Source organism: Macrosteles quadrilineatus, unplaced genomic scaffold (genome assembly GCF_028750875.1).
Source record: "Macrosteles quadrilineatus isolate MER2022 unplaced genomic scaffold, UCM_ALF_1.0 Scaffold_2__2_contigs__length_208266976, whole genome shotgun sequence".
Taxonomy (NCBI): domain Eukaryota; kingdom Metazoa; phylum Arthropoda; class Insecta; order Hemiptera; family Cicadellidae; genus Macrosteles; species Macrosteles quadrilineatus.
The window spans coordinates 119,820,517-119,839,876 of record NW_026542595.1 but is presented as its reverse complement, the minus strand read 5'-3'; the positions used below and the strand labels follow the sequence as shown (position 1 = coordinate 119,839,876).

Genomic DNA, 19,360 nt, shown 5'->3' with positions numbered 1-19,360 from the left:
CATACACTTTGTTACTCAGAATATTGATGTTACAGGTTCTCCGCAGTCAGCTGTCTCCACTGCATTCTCTAGCAGCTTGTGTTGCTAACAACTGGTTGTCCATCATGGTTGGTCCCAGTGGTAGTGGCAAGAGTCATGTGGTACATACACTTTGTTACTCAGAATATTGATGTTACAGGTTCTCCGCAGTCAGCTGTCTCCACTGCATTCTCTAGCAGCTTGTGTTGTTAACAACTGGTTGTCCATCATGGTTGGTCCCAGTGGTAGTGGCAAGAGTCATGTGGTACATACACTTTGTTACTCAGAATATTGATGTTACAGGTTCTCCGCAGTCAGCTGTCTCCACTGCATTCTCTAGCAGCTTGTGTTGTTAACAACTGGTTGTCCATCATGGTTGGTCCCAGTGGTAGTGGCAAGAGTCATGTGGTACATACACTTTGTTACTCAGAATATTGATGTTACAGGTTCTCCGCAGTCAGCTGTCTCCACTGCATTCTCTAGCAGCTTGTGTTGTTAACAACTGGTTGTCCATCATGGTTGGTCCCAGTGGTAGTGGCAAGAGTCATGTGGTACATACACTTTGTTACTCAGAATATTGATGTTACAGGTTCTCCGCAGTCAGCTGTCTCCACTGCATTCTCTAGCAGCTTGTGTTGCTAACAACTGGTTGTCCATCATAGTTGGTCCCAGTGGTAGTGGCAAGAGTCATATGGTACATACACTAGCACAGTTGTGTGGCAACAAACTCCAAACACTCACTGTCAACTCTGCCATGGACACCACTGAGATACTTGGTGGCTTTGAACAGGTTTGTTGTATAACATGAATGCAATCTCGAGTCAAGCAGACATAATCAGTATTTCTTGGGTCCACAAAACCATTTTGCCTATCCCCTGCAACTGTGGAGACAATCTCATCACCGTCTTAGCTGACTTAAAAAAATCCCAATTAAATGTTCTCTAGTTTTGGAACATTGGATATATAAGAATAAGAATAATTTATTCCATTGATCTTTTTACAAATAAATAGGACACATCATATACCGGTACATTACAAAATAATCATCTAAATACAATCAAGTTACTGATACATAAAAATATTATAAAAAATACAATTAATCAGGTATAATAACTTATTTTAATTAAAATTTAACATCAAAATTACACTTGATAAAGTCACTTATGCTGTAAAAAGGATTTTGAATTAGCCAATTATAAATTCTTTAGGATTTTTTGAGAGGATAGCAGGCTTACCTGAATGGGAAAGAGTCCAATTCGTATACTACTTAATCGCACGGGAACCATTCAAAAGATCTAAATAAAACTTCAAATGGAGGTAGTTTATCAAATATACCCCCGCCGCAGCAAACCTGCTGTGACTAAACGAATTTCCATTTGTCTGAATTGATTTTCAATTAAATCTATTTAAATAACATTAGTTTTAATGAGTATCTAGGTTTGCTGCTACAATGAAACTAATAAAGTGTTTTTTTTAGTAAAATATAAAATAGCTTAGTATAATATAAATAAACATGCCAAGTTTGATCAAAATATATGCATAAACAAGCAAATTACAACATTTTACAATATTCTCCACAAGAATAACATGGAAGTTTTAAATTTACATTTTTTTTAATTTTCTCCGTTACCAATAACCGTACAAAGACACTTTGATATACTAAATCATTTTTCTTTTTTTTAGCTATTTAAACAGATTTAGAGAGAAATTGGGTAATTTTGTGTTTTGAGGGTAAAAAATGAGAAAAACCACTTTTTACCGCATGAAACCAAACTCCCATGGTCCCATCATGCTGGTTCGCGAACTCATTCCAGTTTATCCCGCCTTACACGTTTAAACCAAAATTCATCAAAATTGGACAAAAATTACTCAAGTTATCGCGTTTGCGGACATATATAAAACGGATATATTAAAATTTGAACGAATTGTGTTCTTTAGCCTCTGGGGACATCAAAATGAAAAAGTAAATTAGTCCCGGGCCTAGGTCTTACCGTGCCACCTACGTTAATAGCTAATTCCCTATAGGAATATTCGCTAAAAATAAAAATAAATGTTTATTTCAGTACCGGTATGTAAAATACTATGTTACAATAGGTAGGTACTTTGTCAGTACAAATTTTATAGTTATGCCATAGTTAAGTAATAATATACTGGCATAGTCATTAAATATGAAATCCCTCTTACATAGGCTACTGCCCGTGCGTGAGAAATTTACTTTATCAGTAAATAAACATTATAAATATAAAAAAAATAGATATTTATAAAACATGAGATGAAAGTTAATTGGTAATAATTTGGTTGAAAGAAAAAATAAAGAATAACTAAAATAAAAAATAAAGGTATACAAAATAACTGGAAGACAGTTTTATTATTTGGATAGTTAGTGCAACTTGGACTAATAAAATCCAGACAAAATTAAAAAAGCAGAAACCATTCGAATCGTCAAACTTTTGATGTTTGCTACTAGCCTGTTTGGAGATAGTGGCTTCGTAGAATTTAATGAAGTAAACGCGTTAACAATTGTTAATATATTATGTTTGGATTAGGATTTGAAATAGATACTTGGACTCTTTCTTCAAAGTCCTGTCAGTTGCAAAGTAAAATTGCAACAGCTTGTTTTCATTTAATATTTTTTTTCTTATTTCATTACGTTTAAAATATCCCCCTTGAATTAGTAGAGACGTCTTAGTAATTTTTCGTGATAGCAGGTCAACAACATCAGGGGTTGTAAGCTGTCACTATGACTAGAAACCTCAAAATATTCTTTATTTAGTTGTGCTAGTATACTCTTTTCCATATAGGGAATAAGCTACTACCGTAGGTCTCATTGAAAGACCTAGACCCGGGACCTAATTCATTTTTCGTGTTGATGCCCCGAGAGAGCAAAAACACCATTCGTAAAAAATATGTAATTGGTAACTTAAGTAATTTGGTTTGAATTCATTTCCATTCTAGCTCCTGAGCTGTTATATTCAATGTGCTAAATAGGTTTACATACCTTATAATCCGACAAACAGCTCAAATAGTAGGCTGTTTACATGTTTCGGCTTGTATACGCCATTGTCAAAACATTACAGTTGGAAAAAAATACTTATCATTGTTTACTAATGTACATAAACTTTCACACACACATACCTACAATAACGAATAAAAAATAAATAGGCCAAAAATAAATGCACCTGGAGTCTACAAACAGTTATAGTTTGCTTATTTTACTTATGGATATGTGTTGGTAAATGTATACTGGTATGAATTATACGGCGGGAGTATTTTGTTATGTATTTAATGTGACAGCAAATTGCTTTCATGGTTTTTAATTCGGTTTAGTTTTTGTTAAGAATATAAGTTGAATCGGCGATAGTTCATATCTCGCCTCCGCTCCAAATTCTTGGGTCGCTAGCGGCACGGTAGAAAATTGGTGGGTCGCTTCCGGCTCGGGTCGCTTCTGGCACGGTCGCTTCTGGCACAACACCCCCTCCCCCGTGGTCTGGAGAAAGCTTGTAAAATAACTATTGCACAAGCGTGACTTGACATTGGGCTGCTTCAACTATAATTTTGTCAAATGAACTGTGATGTTTCAAAATCAAAAACAATAATTTCGGACCATACTGCATAACAATAATGGACTGCAATTATTGTTGAACATACAATCCATTTTTAACAAACTAAGATTACAAATACAATACAATAAATAATAAAAATTACAATTATAAATAAAAATTATCTTGGTATTTTACTTGGGGTAATGAAGTTATATAGGCTAGTGTAATTCTCGGTTCATCAAGGTTCTACTGAAGGTATGTTTGGCAGTGAATAAGTGTAGAATGCAATTTATAAATTCAGGGATACACACCTTTTACACAGTTATAAAGTCTAATTTAATTGCCCAACGTCAAATCGTGAGCTAGTCTTAGTGCATTAGTGATGTTTTCTAAACTTGGCAAACCCGCAAAATGCCACTTAAGGCCAATAATCCGTTCCAAAAGCGTAAGGAAATACAATGTGAAAATAAACTTGAGATCGAACTCCTTGGCTTGTGAGAACCAGGAAACAAGATAAAACATAACCTCAAGTAAACAAGCCCAAACGTTTGACATCAGTCCTGCTGAGCTAAGGTGTTGTGTGAAGATTTTGGCTGCTAGTGTACTTAATTCAAGCAACCAATTTTGAAAATAAATGTTGTGACTTGTGATTTTCAAGAGAGAGAAAACTGTGGACTAGGCTAATTTGAAAATCTATAGTTCAAAATTGTCATTTAAGTTTATTTACACAGCTTTACATTGTTTTATAGATTAAAAATACATATGCAGCTTATTATTAACTTCGCCGAACTATCCGAATCCAAAAATATCCGAATCCGAACCTCCCAATATCCGATCCGATCCGAACCGAGCCTCAACTATCCGATCCGAAATGAAATTTCACCATCCGCACACCTCTATAAAATCATCAATCATTTGCCAATTTTCTTTTTCTAAATTGTATTTAAATAAGTCAACATTTTCATTTTTTTTTTTGTAAGCTAATATATGTACTGCCAGGTTGTATTTTACTTCTGAGAGAGTTGGTAGCAGAATACATATTAAATAAAAGTGGTACATGATCAAAACAGTGATCTCCCATAGTGATGTCAAACAGATTCCTATTAAAATTGACAATTATATTATCTATACAGGAGTTATTGCAAGTTGGTTGATTATTTGAAGGAAAGAGATTAAAAGATCGTAGAAGGTTTAAAAATCTAAGGGAAACTGGATCATTTTCACATCCAACACCCATTTCAATGTTGAGATCACCAGCAATAATAAGTTTTTGATCATGTTTTAGTATTTTTTTCAAGGCATGCTCCAATTTAGTCAGGAAAATATCAACATCACACTTTGTAGATCTGTAAATACTTAAAATAGTAACGTTGTTATTAGGGGTCCAGAAAATTTAAGGTCGGTACGGTTCGGTACGGTACAATATTTTGTACCTCGGTTCTCGGTACAAAATCGGTACGGTACGCGGCTACCCGTATTTTTGCGGTTTTCTTCTCAGAACTGTATCTAAACCATTATTTTTAACTTTAATACATAGACATTACTATGAAAATGGATAGTATCCTACATTCATGGTTTTCTAACATTAATTACTGTACCACATATTATTAAAACAAAACCTTTTACTACTACGAAGATTGTGTCAAGAAAAATCACAGTTGAGATAAAGGCTTTACCTATTTTACTCTGAGATACTTTGAAAATAGTGCATATAGTGCATAGTTTAAAAATAGGATAAGAGTTTTTATGAATAAACATCTTTGAAACATTTATTGACAAGATAATTTCACAAAACTGGTAAATTATTTCCAACCAACACAATGTCTAGTTGTTTTTTTTTAATTTTAAAAACACATAAAAACATTCAGTAGAAGACGGTGTAGTTTTGCCAGCTGTTCACAGCAGATGACAATGAAAAACTGGAGGTTATGATGAAGTAATGGCAAAGACCATTTTTTTTTATCAGCTTCAAAACTAGTTAAGTTATAAGATGGATACAATTCTTGCTAAGTTTTTTTCTGAAACTAAAATTTGGATTATCATAGAGTAAGATTTGATGTTGGGCAATTAGACTTTATAACTGTGTAAAAGGTGTGTATCCCTGAATTTATAAATTGCTTTCTACACTTATTCACTGCCAAACATAATTCAGTAGAACCTTGATGAACCGAGAATTACACTAGCCTACATAACTTCATTACCCCAAGTAAAATACCAAGATAATTTTTATAATTGTATTTGAATCGTATAATCTTAGTTTGTTAAAAATGGATTGTATGTTCAACAATAATTGCAGTCCATTATTGTTAAGCAGTATGGTCCAAAATTATTGTTTTTGATTTTGAAACATCACAGTTCATTTGACAAAATTATAGTTGAAGCAGCTCAATGCCAAGTCACGCTTGTGCAATAGTTTGTTTACATGCTTTCTCCAGACCACGGGGGAGGGGAGGGTCTGATAAGCCGTCTATTGTTCACCCCCAAGAAGGTCCGACCCTCATTAGTGACGCTCGGCTGCACTCAGTGGGGAACCCAATACCACAAATCAATCTTTTAAATGAATACAAATATTTGGTAATAATTGTTTTATTAATATTCACCTTGAAATTTCAATAAATTTGGTGTAAAATTTGAAAAAAAACTGCCATTTGGACCGATTATTAATACAATACCAAATACCAATAAAGTAGTACATTCATTGGTAATTAAATAATAGGTAAAAATTTACCGATTTTCGTCAAGTTTTACCCCCTGCTGTGCGCTATGTCACAAAAGCTGATAACGACATGGGTGATTAGTAACCATGGCAACTTGTTGAATGCGTGATGAAGGGAAACCCAAGAAATAGAAGAACAAAGAGAAAGAATAACGACGTTGTTATCTTTATACCCTTTTTACAATTTCCGTTATTGTTATCTTTATGTAAGATTTTATGATTTTGTTTTATAGGTTTATAAAATAATTCTTTTTAACTACGGGAATATCAATTTATAATTTATCAACGTGCTTCTCTTCTGAAACAGCAATACCGGATGCATAATAAAGGTCAATGGCCTAAAATATCACGATTGTGCAATATATTGTATTTTGATGTTGAAATTAAAATCACGACAAAAGTTTGTATATATCCATGGTCCCTATCGTTAATCATATAATATGTACACAATCAATGCTAAATAATCGTGGTTAGTTCTAACTTAATTTTTTATTATTCAAAGTTTTTACACAGTAAGACAATCCAAAGTCAAACTGGGCAATGAATACCCAGAAAACAACGTATCTTGTCCTGTGATTGGAATACCACTCGCCGGCCAGTCCTTTAGGTTTAGGGAAGTAGTGCAAGTCTAGCTTCAAGGTCTTACCCACCCCTTCCCCCTCCGGTCCTACTTGACTCACTACCCGCGCTCCTTTCAAGGTCATTGCCCAACCCCTCCCACCCTTCTATTGTGTTGCCTTTCTATTGTTTCTATTCCGACTTTTTTTTCGGGAAACATTAGTATCTAGTTCATAAGATTTAGATTGTATAAAGTACCTTCAACACAATAAAAAATACAGGAAACTAAAAAACATTTAAGCCTTAAACAGCCACATCTACCAATATAGGACAAGATACAGAACATGCAATGACATACAATTTGAGTACAATGACGGTAATTTGAGACCGAGTAGGCTTGCATAACGAAAAAAAATATGCGAACAACAACAACTATGCTTGTGGTTTCGTAAATAGAAAGATAAAATATCCATAACAAATATTTTAATTTATAAAATAAGATTGTAGATTAGTTACAAGTTTAATATGTAGCCATAAACAGTTTTGTGGCAGTAGGCAATGGCCAGCGGCAAATTCAATATTCACGAAAATACTGATTAAGTTAGAGATAACATTTAACAGTCATCATAAAACTATTATTTTTATGATAAAACAGAATTGGGGAAAGTCGTAAAGAAATAAAAGTGATAAAACTCAACAGTTCTTGGAAGTACTTCAATACAACAATTATTGTCGTGATAAAATGTTAATGGATTTGGGACTGCTAATGGGTTTTTTATTGCATCATCACGCTAGTAATAAATTATGAAGATCGTAAACAAACATCTGATAAGACTTTTATGTGCTCGGAACCAACTGCCGTTGACTACGATAGTAATCTGAAAGTAATTTATTATTATAATAGGCTGTACCGAACCGAATTTGTACCGTGTAAAATGCTGTACCGAACCGATGACGGTAATTAAGCTTGTACCGTACCGTACCGACTTTTTCGGTGCACCGCAGACCCCTAGTTGTTATCAAGTAATTTAACACAACACCATTCCAAATTGATCTCAGAGTAAAACTGTGTAACATCAATAACTGAATATTTAATTGAATTTGAAATATAAATTCCTACACCACAATTTTTCCTTGCTTTTCTACAGACTACAGTTGCAGGAAAAAAATTGTAGGAATAAAAACATTAACATTATTTTCTTGTAACCAATGCTCAGAAATACACATTAAATTGACATTCTTATCAATGCATAATCTTCTAACTCTAAAACTTTGTTTCTAATACAACATACTTTCAGGCCCGTTTTTGACCCTGTCAGCGCCCTAGGCACAACTAAGTAGCGCCCCTTTGCAATATATATAACAGGGTGTCCACCGACCGGGAAATCCGGGAATCATGCGTTTTTTGAACCGAGAATTATGTGTGAATTTTGTATTTCTAACTGGAGTTTTCAATTTACCGTGATCGCGCATGACAAGATTACAGTTGGCTCTCGATAATCCGACAGTTACGGGACCAGGGGGGTGTCGGATTACCAAAAACGTCGGATTACCAAAGGTTAGCTTTATTTCACTGAATTTAACTGCATACGTTAAGAAAAACCAGTTTTTAATAATATCACGTACTATTTAACTGTTATAGGTATAAATTAATCAACTTAGGCATTACATATTACAAAAAAGAAAGATTTATTGCATATAAAAATACAAAAATCAGTACAATATAAATCAAAACTAAAATACAATGTAGGCTAGTGCTCCGTTTTTTCTAAATACATTACAACATTGTAATTACTGTACAGTAACTCGGGTGTAGGCCTACACATTTACGGGTTGAAAAAATCTGTGATAGTCTTTTGTTTCTTTTTACGCAAACAGTCTGTCATTGCATTTTCTTGAATGTGTCTCAACATTAACACGTTGTTCAAGTCAAGTCCACGCTCTTCACACCAGCGAATCAAAGTGTTTGCAGCCAACATAGCTTCGTCACAGCTGATCGTGTATTTTGCCTCCACGGCCTCCTCAATTGTGTCGTCTTGTTCATTAGATACGACTTCCTGTATTATATCTTCATCTGTTAGGTCAGCACACAGGTTGTCGTCTAAGACCCATCTTCTTAGGTCTTCTGAAGATTCTTGCGAAACGTTAATATCATCTCAAAGTGTTAGTGTGTCCTCCACAACTCCGTTGTCATCTTGACCATTGTCATTTCCATCGTCGTTATTTTGGAGGAGTGGGTTTTCTGGCCAAACATTTTTCCATGACTTAATTAGAGTTTCAGGTTTGACTTGTTGCCATGCAAATGCTGCATTTAAAATGGCATCCTTGATGTTAATTTTTTTCAAAAGTGATGTGATGTCTGCGTCAGGTTGACAGACGATATCCATAAGTAGGCGCTTCTTATAATGTGCCTTCATTGTCTTGATAACATTTTGATCCATTGGTTGAATCAGAGCAGTTGTATTTTTTGGCAAATACATGGCCTCTATGTAACCACCAGTTGTCTTCACTTTTAATCCCTCCATGTCCGGATGTCCGGGAGCATTATCTAACAGTAAAAGAGCCTTTATAGGCAGACTTTTACTCTTTAAGTGTTGTTTTACCTCTGGGACAAAATGGTTGAAAAACCAGTCATTGAAAACGTCTTGAGTTACCCAAGCTCGGCTTTGATTCATGTAAACAACTGGAAGGGAATCCATATTGATGTTCTTAAATGCCCGGTGGTTCTTACTTTTACCGACAGCTAGCAGTTTTAACATATGACTCCCAGCGCCATTCGAACACACCATTAATGTAATTCTTTCTTTTTGAAGTTTTCTTCCAGAAACCTTTTTTTCATCCCCTGTTACAAAAGTTTTTGTTGGAAGTTGCCGCCAATTTAGGCCGGCTTCGTCGGCATTGTAAACTTGTTCAGGCATAAGGCCTAGTTCAGTGATTTTAGCTTGAAGGGTCTCAATAAAGTTAGAAATTTCTGTCACATCGGCAGATAGTTTCTCTCCACTCATCTGTAAGAAACGAATACCGTGTCGCTTTTTGAAATTTTCAAACCAGCCATCGCTGGCACGAAAATCATCTTTTTTGATGATTTCACGATAAAAAAACCGTGCTTTCTCTTTTAAAATATCCCCAGAAATCGGGGCATGTCTGTTTCTTTGCTGTTTAAACCACGCATAAAGAGCTTCCTCAACTTAGGGATATTCGCTCATTTTAAGTGTTTTTCTCTTAGAATCGTCTTCAACACATTTTATAAAATGTTCTATTTTTTCCCTATTTTTCACAATGTCATAAACGGTAGGTCGCCCGATGTCATAAACCTTAGAAATAGCCGTGGGAGTTTCACCACGGTCATACCTCTTAATAATTTCCCATTTTTCGGGAAGAGTTAATGTTTTATGCTTACGTTTATTGGTTCCACTTGTGCTCGCCATCACACAACACTTAACAAAACTCTAACACTAAAAACACTGAAGGTAAACTGTCACTTGATCACCAAAAGTACAGTACGTATGCACGAGTCACTTCGCTACTGAACACTGGAACCAGCTACCGGAAACACGTGAGACGCCTAGACCGATGTCAGTCTAGACAGCTGTCTACTGTAGTTTGCCGCAGCGTCGGACTACCGAGCGTGTCGGACTGTTAAGTGTCGGACTATCGAGAGCCAACTGTATGTATTTTGTGACGATTGTTAATGCATTGTAAAATGTCTAAAACAATAAATGATTTTTATTTGATTTGTGCCGATGTCAGTGAATCTCGATTATTCAAGATTGAGTTCTTGTGGTGCTTGATGAAGTCTTACATTATAATTGAGGCTGTAGCTGCTAAAGAGGCCCAAGTCGAGATGGGCCCTTATAGATGAGATTTGCTACTTCGCTTCCTTATGTATTCTAGTATAATCTTTGATCACTTGGAATGGTGTATTTCAGTTTGTTTGGTTGGTATGACTCTGAAAGCCAGCTGGTGTCACTAGGCCCGTTTGGCATGGACGAGTGCCAACGCTGATAAACCTAACCTTTTGTGGCCTTTTGTGTAAAACTTTAGGACAGGCCCTTTGAGAGGAGAATCGCTATTTTGCTTCCTCGTGTATTCTAGTATAATCTTTGATAATTTGCAATGGTGTATTTCAGTTTTTTTTGTTCGTATGACTCTTTAAGTCAGTTGGTGTCACCAGGCCCTTTAAGCATAGACGAATGCCAACGCAGACAGCCAAACATAACCTCTAAACTTTAACAGCGATTATCTCAAAACATCAGTTTTCGAGATAGGCCGGTTTAGCAGCTAAAGCCTCAATTATGCTCCGTGAGCAATTCATCAAGACGCTTCAAAATATCAATGTGTGAAATTCCTCTTCTTAACACTATGTTTGATTTTTCTTCTTTTAATATGTTATTATTTAATATAACTGTCTGAATAATGATCTCTGACCTACAGCTCTCAATGAATGTTTAATGACTCTCAATTTACAGTATGCTATAGTTAACACTTTTTATCATAGCCATAATGTTTTATCACTGCACCTGAACAATAGAAAAAGTAAATTATCAAAAAATTCCACAATATCGCAAATTATTTATTAAATTAAAAACATAAACATGACTGTAAACGTAAACAATCCTACTTTGATAGTTCTCAATGTGTATCACAGCTTCAAATTAGCTGTTGTCATAACTATTGCAAAAAAAATGAAGAGTGCTGCACCCTGTTGGTAAACCTAACTTTTAATTTTTTAATTCTATTGAATATCATAAAGCCAACTTGTTTAGTTGAAACAGCTGACAAAATTCTTTAATTCCCCTTAAATATAAATACTCATAAGGTTATCATGGGAAACTCCAGTGCCACCGGGGCGGGGCCCGAAAGGATTTTTGAGATAAGAATAGGTCTATATGTTAATCGGGAATGTGAGCTATCGCCATACCAATTTTCAGCCCAATTTAACCAGTAAGAAGTTAATGGGTGATTGAGCTTCAAACAAACAAACAACAAACACACAAACTTTCACATCTTCTATCTATATATATAATACGCTAAGCCGATTTTTGTAAACAGAACTCCTCCCTCATTTTTGAACCGATTTTGATGATTAAAGTTTCAAAAAAATTGCCCTGATCTTTAGTTTTGCAAAGTGGTTTTCATATTTGAAATCTTATTAGTTTGGGCAGGATCTACCATCAAAGTTGGGTTTTCTCCCATAAGATTAACACGGCGGAATCTAAATATTTAATTGGAAACTTTGTCTCCACTAATTTGAGAGAACGGCTGGGTGTAGAAACTTGGTAAAGGTGTCTAAAGAAAGGTCTCGGTCTGTAGATGAGCCATCCCCAGAATTCCCTTCCCAGATTTGTTCACATTATTTTCATATAGATAATTTGTCACTACTTTTGAATGATACAGCTGTTAATATTTAAATTGTTTTTATTTTTTAACAACACCTATAATTATAGGGAGTTACTGAATTTGTCAAAATGATGTATTAGCAATGTTTTTTTTTTCTGATTTTAACATTGATTTTCTTTTGCATCATGTCTTGTTTTGTAATATAACGTTCTATTACGAAATCAGTGGAAAATCGTAATATCACAGGGAACTGGGGCGGAACGGGATACTTATTGTTTACATTACCATACACAGTATAAGGGGTATAATAAATACGATATAAAGGTAGAAAACAAAACTCTATTTTATTATGTACACAATGGTAACATTATTAAAGGTTACATGTATCTATTTTATTTTATTTTTTTTTTATTTATATAAATAAATGTTTACATAATTCCCGTTCTGCCCACCCATGGGGCAGAATTGGATTTTCCTGTGGGGCAGAATGGAATATGGGAAATGTAATGTGAAAACATGTAATAATGTGAAAAATCAAACTAAAACAAAACTGAAAATGTAAATAGCCATTTAATTTTAGATTCATATTTTAAGAAAACAATTTTTTTTAACTATCTTCAATTCTGAAAAGTATTCATTAAGATGATTAAATCACAACTTCAACTTCATAAACAAGAAACCAATTCAAAATTCATATTTTCATCTTCGTTACTTCCCACTTCACTGGAAATAACCACTTCAACTGCTTCTGACAATGATTCTTCATCCCATTTCTGTTGATCAGTTTTTTAAATATAAATTCTCACCCTCTGAAATAGTAAGACAACACTTACTTAATATGTTTGCAACAAAAACATGTTGGGGCAGAACGGGATTTCATTGTATATTGCCCCGTCCCGTTCTGCCCCTACAACACAGTTTAGGTTTTCAAATTATGCTGGATTCAAAAGACGTCTATTTAACTTTAAAATATTACTAGGCTAGAGCTGAACAAGCATACTGTAAGTATATATGTCAGTAAAAGCTTCAAACTTGATATTAAATAAATTTTCCTACAGTCACCCGACAAAGTTGGCTTCCTTGTACTGTTTATAGTACAGAAAGCTGCTAATTGCTACATGTTTATACTTTGCCGTACGGTTTATACTTTGCCGTAAGGTTTATACTTTGCCGCACATCAGGATTCCAACGAAACAACACAAAACAGCGTGGTTCTATTATGCACGTAATCCGTCTACGCTTGGAAATAGGTTGGCAACACTTAAAGATAATAATACTATGAGCAGCTGATTGACTATTATAACTTCGATTTAACCTGTCATTTCGTGTTTATAGTTTCGGTATTTCTGAACTTCCTGGACTTTTCTTTTAAACGTTTTTAAAACATTCCTACGATCTTAATAAACAAAAAAAAATACATTTAAAGCATTTTTTTTAGGCGCAGAAAGCACTTCAAATTACAAAAACATACGGAACTATATTCTCAAAACGCGGAGCACATTTCTTGCCGAGGAAAAATAGCGGAGTGATACGGACCGCGGGTACTACTTTCTCTAAGGACACCATTTGTGTTGCCAGCTGAATCTAAAACGTGTTGTATAGTGTTTGAAAGACTTATTATTTATATGATTTATAGTGACTGTAGGAAAAATATAATGTGTAACACGAGTGAAAAAGGCCTTTGCTGCACTCGAGATCATTCCGCACTCGCCTGCGGCTCGTGCGTAAACATTGCTCTCGTGTGCAGCAAAGTGCCACTTTCACCACTAGTTACACAAATAACTATTACCTTAAGCAGAAAAATGCTAAAACTTGTAAAAAGTTGATGAAAAACACTTGGTCACAACAGTTCATATGCGTCTTACTTTCCAAATTGAACCAAGATGGCCTCCGAGGCTGCCACTTGAGTTGAATACTTATTAAACGCTTCTCCGCTAGGTTACAGCATCTTGCAACAAAAATAATATAGCTATCCCGTTGTGCCCCGACTTCCCCTAACACTTAAAACTATTTCTTATCGAATAACTTACATCTATTGTACGGGTTGTGTCTGCCTTTTTGACCACTTTTGCCTAAATTTTTTGTCATATTATTCAAGACAGACCAACACAGGTTCATGAGATTATTTTCACACATGTTTTTCAATTATTCTATACTATACAAAATAATAAAAGTGTCCCGAGCAGCAGCCTAAATAATACTATGTAACTTACCCAGATAGTAACATTAAAAAATGCCCAAACACGATACTACAAAAAAGTTCAGGCCAGAGCCATTTTAATGCGCCTGGATTGTGACATTTATTAATTCGGCTTATATTTCTCTTAACCAACGGATTATTCATCTGCAGAGGAAGTTAATTGTGCTCTTATCGTGTCTAATAATATCCAAACACAGAAACCTTACCCAAAATAATACCTTGACAGATGATTTGCAGTGGCCTATTACAAACCGTGGTCAACTTAACTTGCTCTTAAGTGAGATTTTTGAAAATAATACTGCACTTCAACAATTACTATTTAGGAAGCTGCTGTCACAGGAAGGTCATGTTTTCTTTAAACTAGACCTCATCAGCCTTTATAACATTCGTTGATTAACAACAATGGATGTAAACGTCTTTATTCACATAAGAAATAGTATTTGCTTTTTGGAAATGCAGCATTGCTTTGTCATTTGCATTATTTGTTGCCAATGAAGCTGCACGAACATATGAACGAGGCCCCTAACAGTTCAAGAATAAAAGCCAGGTTCACTTCAAGTATATTCCACTACACCTAACATTCAAGGAAAATTAAAGATTTATGTAATTGATAAGGCTGAGACAACTGACATCCGCATGTCATGCAATTCCAGATTTAAAAAAACAGTAACCCAGCGATCAGTTTATCAAAATTATGCTAGAGGGTTATTCATTTTCACAGAAGTAGGCCTACGGTATTGTTATATATTTTCTATTTGCATTCCTCAACAATCATATGTTATTTTAAATATTTATTATTCCTGATGTTTTTACTATTGTGATTATGAAAACATTGTTCTCAATACAAGACTCATTTACAACACCATCTTGAAATAATTTATTCTATACTAATTATCTAATATTACTTCAAGTATTTTTAAAGTGGCGACGAGGAAAACTGCAAGATGGACCAGGAACAATTTCAACTATTTCTACAAACACTTACAACGGCTCTTCAAGGTATGTTTGATTCCCAACCATCAAAGAATTTAACACTGATTTCAAATTTTGACAAGTTTGACTGTACACAAGAAACGTTTTCTCTATACAAAGAGAGATTCGAAAACTACTTAAAGTTGAAAAACGTTTTCTCAGACAAAGATCTCTGTGCCCAGATATTTATTAATAGTCTAGGCTCTTCTGGCTACGACTTGTTTTCTACATTATCGTTGCCAAATAAGGTAACTGAGCTGAAGTATGAAGAGCTTACTGCCTTAATGACAAATCACTTTCCTGCTCAAAACGAAATTGTCGAACAACACAAATTCTTTTCTCGGGTACAACATTCTGATGAGTCAATTTCCAGTTATGTCATGTCCCTCAAAAAGCAAATGTCGACTTGTAATGTTGCCTGTTCTACTTGCAACGCTTCTGTTTCTGACTTATTCCTCAGGGCACAATTCATACGAGGAATTGGGGATTCTTCCATAAGGGAGAACCTTCTTCAACAGAAGGATCTAACTTTTGACTCTGCTGTAACACGAGCTTTAGCAATTGAAGCTTCAAAGCTGAATTCCAATGCCATAGACGAGTTTTCGCAGCAGTCACAACCGTCTTACAGCAACGTAGGTGTCAACAAGGTGGCAGTACATTCGAAAAGGCATCGATCGTCAGCTAGATTCAGCCATCGTTCGTCAGGCGAGAGCAACAGTCGTTCTTCCGACAGCAGTCGCAACAGCTCAATTTCTTCTGCTACACTACAAGGACATTATCGGCTCAAAGAACGAGTTGATTTAATTGCTCTTGGCTTGAATGGCATTTGTCTTCGGTGTGGCAAAAACAATCATACGTCACATCAATGCAGACTGCACAGATCTCGAGTCCGCTGTAATGCATGTAACAAAAAGGGCCACATTTCGAAGGTATGTATCAAGTCTCTACTATCTAAACAAAGTGGTTCAAAATCAATCAAAAAATGATAACCAGTCCGTGGAGTCAGACGTTGATGATATTTATGGCATAGGTCAAATTGGAAACATTAATGACATACACCTGTCAGACACTGATAAGTTTATAACAACAGTTTTTATTAATGACCGGCAACAAAAGTTCGAGGTTGATTCAGGTTGCGCCCACACTCTACTTCCTAGAGGAGACTTAAAGCGTTTAAACATTTCAATGGACACTATAATACCAACATCTGTCAAATTTCGCTCTTACACAGGGGAGCTACTTTCTCCGCTGGGCATTGCTTCAGTAAGAGTGAAAAGCAATGGGACATCAACCGTCGAACAGTTATTTGTTGTTCCTGACGGATACAGTCCTCTTTTGGGTCGAACATGGATACGACACATGCAAATCAACCTAAGTAAGAAGAAATCAGAAAAGGATCAAAATCATCCACAGAAGACACATGTCAGAAAAATCCAGCTGGAAAAAGTCTTCCACCAAAAAGAAAGAAATTAGTGAAAACATTGAAAATGCAGACTTGAAATTTTTTCCTCCGTTCAACACTACCAGTTATTCGTCTACCAGTCATTCATCCACCAGTCATGCATCGACCAGTCATCAACCAGACACAAGTACATCTGTATATTATCGACCAACACCTTCACGACGACCACATTAATCAAGACAGATCAAACAACCGACACGATACACGCCTTGAACACTTCCTCAGTGCGGAAGAATCTGTTATATATTTTCTATTTGCATTCCTCAACAATCATATGTTATTTTAAATATTTATTATTCCTGATGTTTTTACTATTGTAATTATGAAAACATTGTTCTCAATACAAGACTCATTTACAACACCATCTTGAAATAACTTATTCTATACTAATTATCTAATATTACTTCAAGTATTTTAAAGGTATGATGAACGACGTGACGAAGGAAAAATAAAACTTACACCGCTTTAGGGTGGGGGCTCCGTTTGAATTAAGAACGTGCCTTCTCAACAAACAGATATTTTTCATAAAAAAGCATAAATTTAAAAATCTGCATAATACTGATGAAATTGTGGAAGTGTTTACCACAAAAGATCCACCAATACAATTTTAATACTAATTTTAATAAAGGTTCCTCCAAAAGCATTTGTCATATATTCCTGCAAAAGAAGAGAGACCAGTTAACAATAACTCCTATTAGCCTACGTACTGTAGATATAAGAAATATGTTGTTCATTGAATGATTAACCATATTTTGTAACTAACGCAATAGACATTATTGTTTTTACAGTTGTTTATTACTCATTAAACAATGCTAAATGCTCAATTTTTCTATAAATTCACTCTATTTATCACAGATTGATGAATCAGCGTAAGCATTTAAAGCAACGGTCGATTTCGACATGTTTCACCTAGTTTATAATATTAGTATATGATTAGTATGATTATTTAATTAAATTAAATAGGAAGTCGGACTACTTCAATTTTTTTCTATAAATAGTAAGTTGGGTGAAATCAAAGTATTTAAAACAAACTAAGCAAGTTCTCATTAAAACAAATCACACAATTGTATAGATTATAAAATAATTCTATTGTATAGGAAATAAATATTTGTGTATCAAGAGCGCAAAGTACGTCATCGCCGCTCGAGAACTGTAGATGGCCAATACTGTACACGTCATACATTTCTAGAGCGACAATGACTGTTTTTGCTTTTAATACACGCAAGACTTTTCCTACCACCATAATTAACTTACAATAACACACAAATTAACTTTTTAGATGTATTTAAAATGTCAATTAGGTCAAGTTTGCTTTTTTAGGTTATGTTATTTGCTTACGGATTGTTAACAGATCCAAACAAATTTGAAAAAATATTGAAAGAGTTTTTAATAAATTTAGCAATTTATTCTTTTGATGATTTTTTTCACCTCCCTCAGTCGCTATGATAAATTATCTTACTAGATTTGTAAAATGTATTTGTTGTTTTTATAACCATTCCTCATGTTTTGCTGTTTTTTATCCTGTTGAACTATTTTGACACTATTTTTATTGTAATTATTTTGACACTATTTATTGTACAATGTACATAAAAACGAATAAAGATATTTGAATTGAATTGAATTGAATTAACTAACTATCAATCCATAGCTGTGGTTGGTGTAGAAACGAAAACTGTGAAATCAGCTTATTTTTGCTTGCTGTTTGCAGGTATGGCAATGTGATCATTTTCATGCACTGGTAGGAAAAACACATTTTGGATTCGGTACATAACTCAAGTGATAAGTAGTTGCTAAGAGGACACTGTTAATTTTAGTTTTATTAATTGATATTTTTTCAGGTACACATATAATGATTGCAATAATTGTTTGGATGCTACTGGAAGAGTACTTCAGAATGAAAGCCCTCAAGTATTCAGCTAAATAACATAGAACAGCAAAATGCTAATCAAACCAAGTTACTACAGTGATTTAATTCATTATCTTAACATAGACCTGCGTGTAATTTTATAAGCTGCATAATAAACAATGGTTGAAATATATATATATATATATATATATATATTAATTACTAGTTCAAAAAGTAAAATAAATTCAGTTGAAAATAGTTCTATAATTTTATTTTATACTGTACTCATAATTAGTTGAGATATTGTTCACCTTCAAAGTGTCTCCTTTGTTTTTAAAGCTGTTTTCCACTTTGTAAGTGACTATACGATCTTTTGTATATCTAAAGCTATGTGTACTGTAATATGTAAAAATTAAAATGTTATAAATTTCTATTACACAATTGTTAACAGTGGTTTTATTTATTTCATTGCTGTACACAGAATAGACTTCCCAAGTAATGGAAAAATTTGAAGCAAAAAAAGTGGTGCAATCTGTTGAGATGGTCTACAAACTGATGATAATATTCTGTGTCAGGTGATAAATCGATCAGCCGTTTGCTATTGATACTACATTGATTTTAATTAATACTTAACTTAACCCAATACACTAGTACCCTATGGTGGGATGGTCCTGAACTTAATCTCTTTTCTTGGCTTCAAATTTTA

General features: G+C 34.5%; 1 long non-coding RNA gene across 1 annotated transcript; it reads left to right on the top strand.

Annotated features, from left to right (window-relative positions):
- The first annotated feature begins 43 nt into the window (after positions 1–43).
- On the top strand, positions 44–19,102 carry LOC128985731 (uncharacterized). The gene is made up of 2 exons (XR_008490067.1): positions 44–808; positions 18,647–19,102. It is a non-coding gene; the product is annotated as an uncharacterized LOC128985731 (long non-coding RNA).
- Positions 19,103–19,360: the final 258 nt, after the last annotated feature.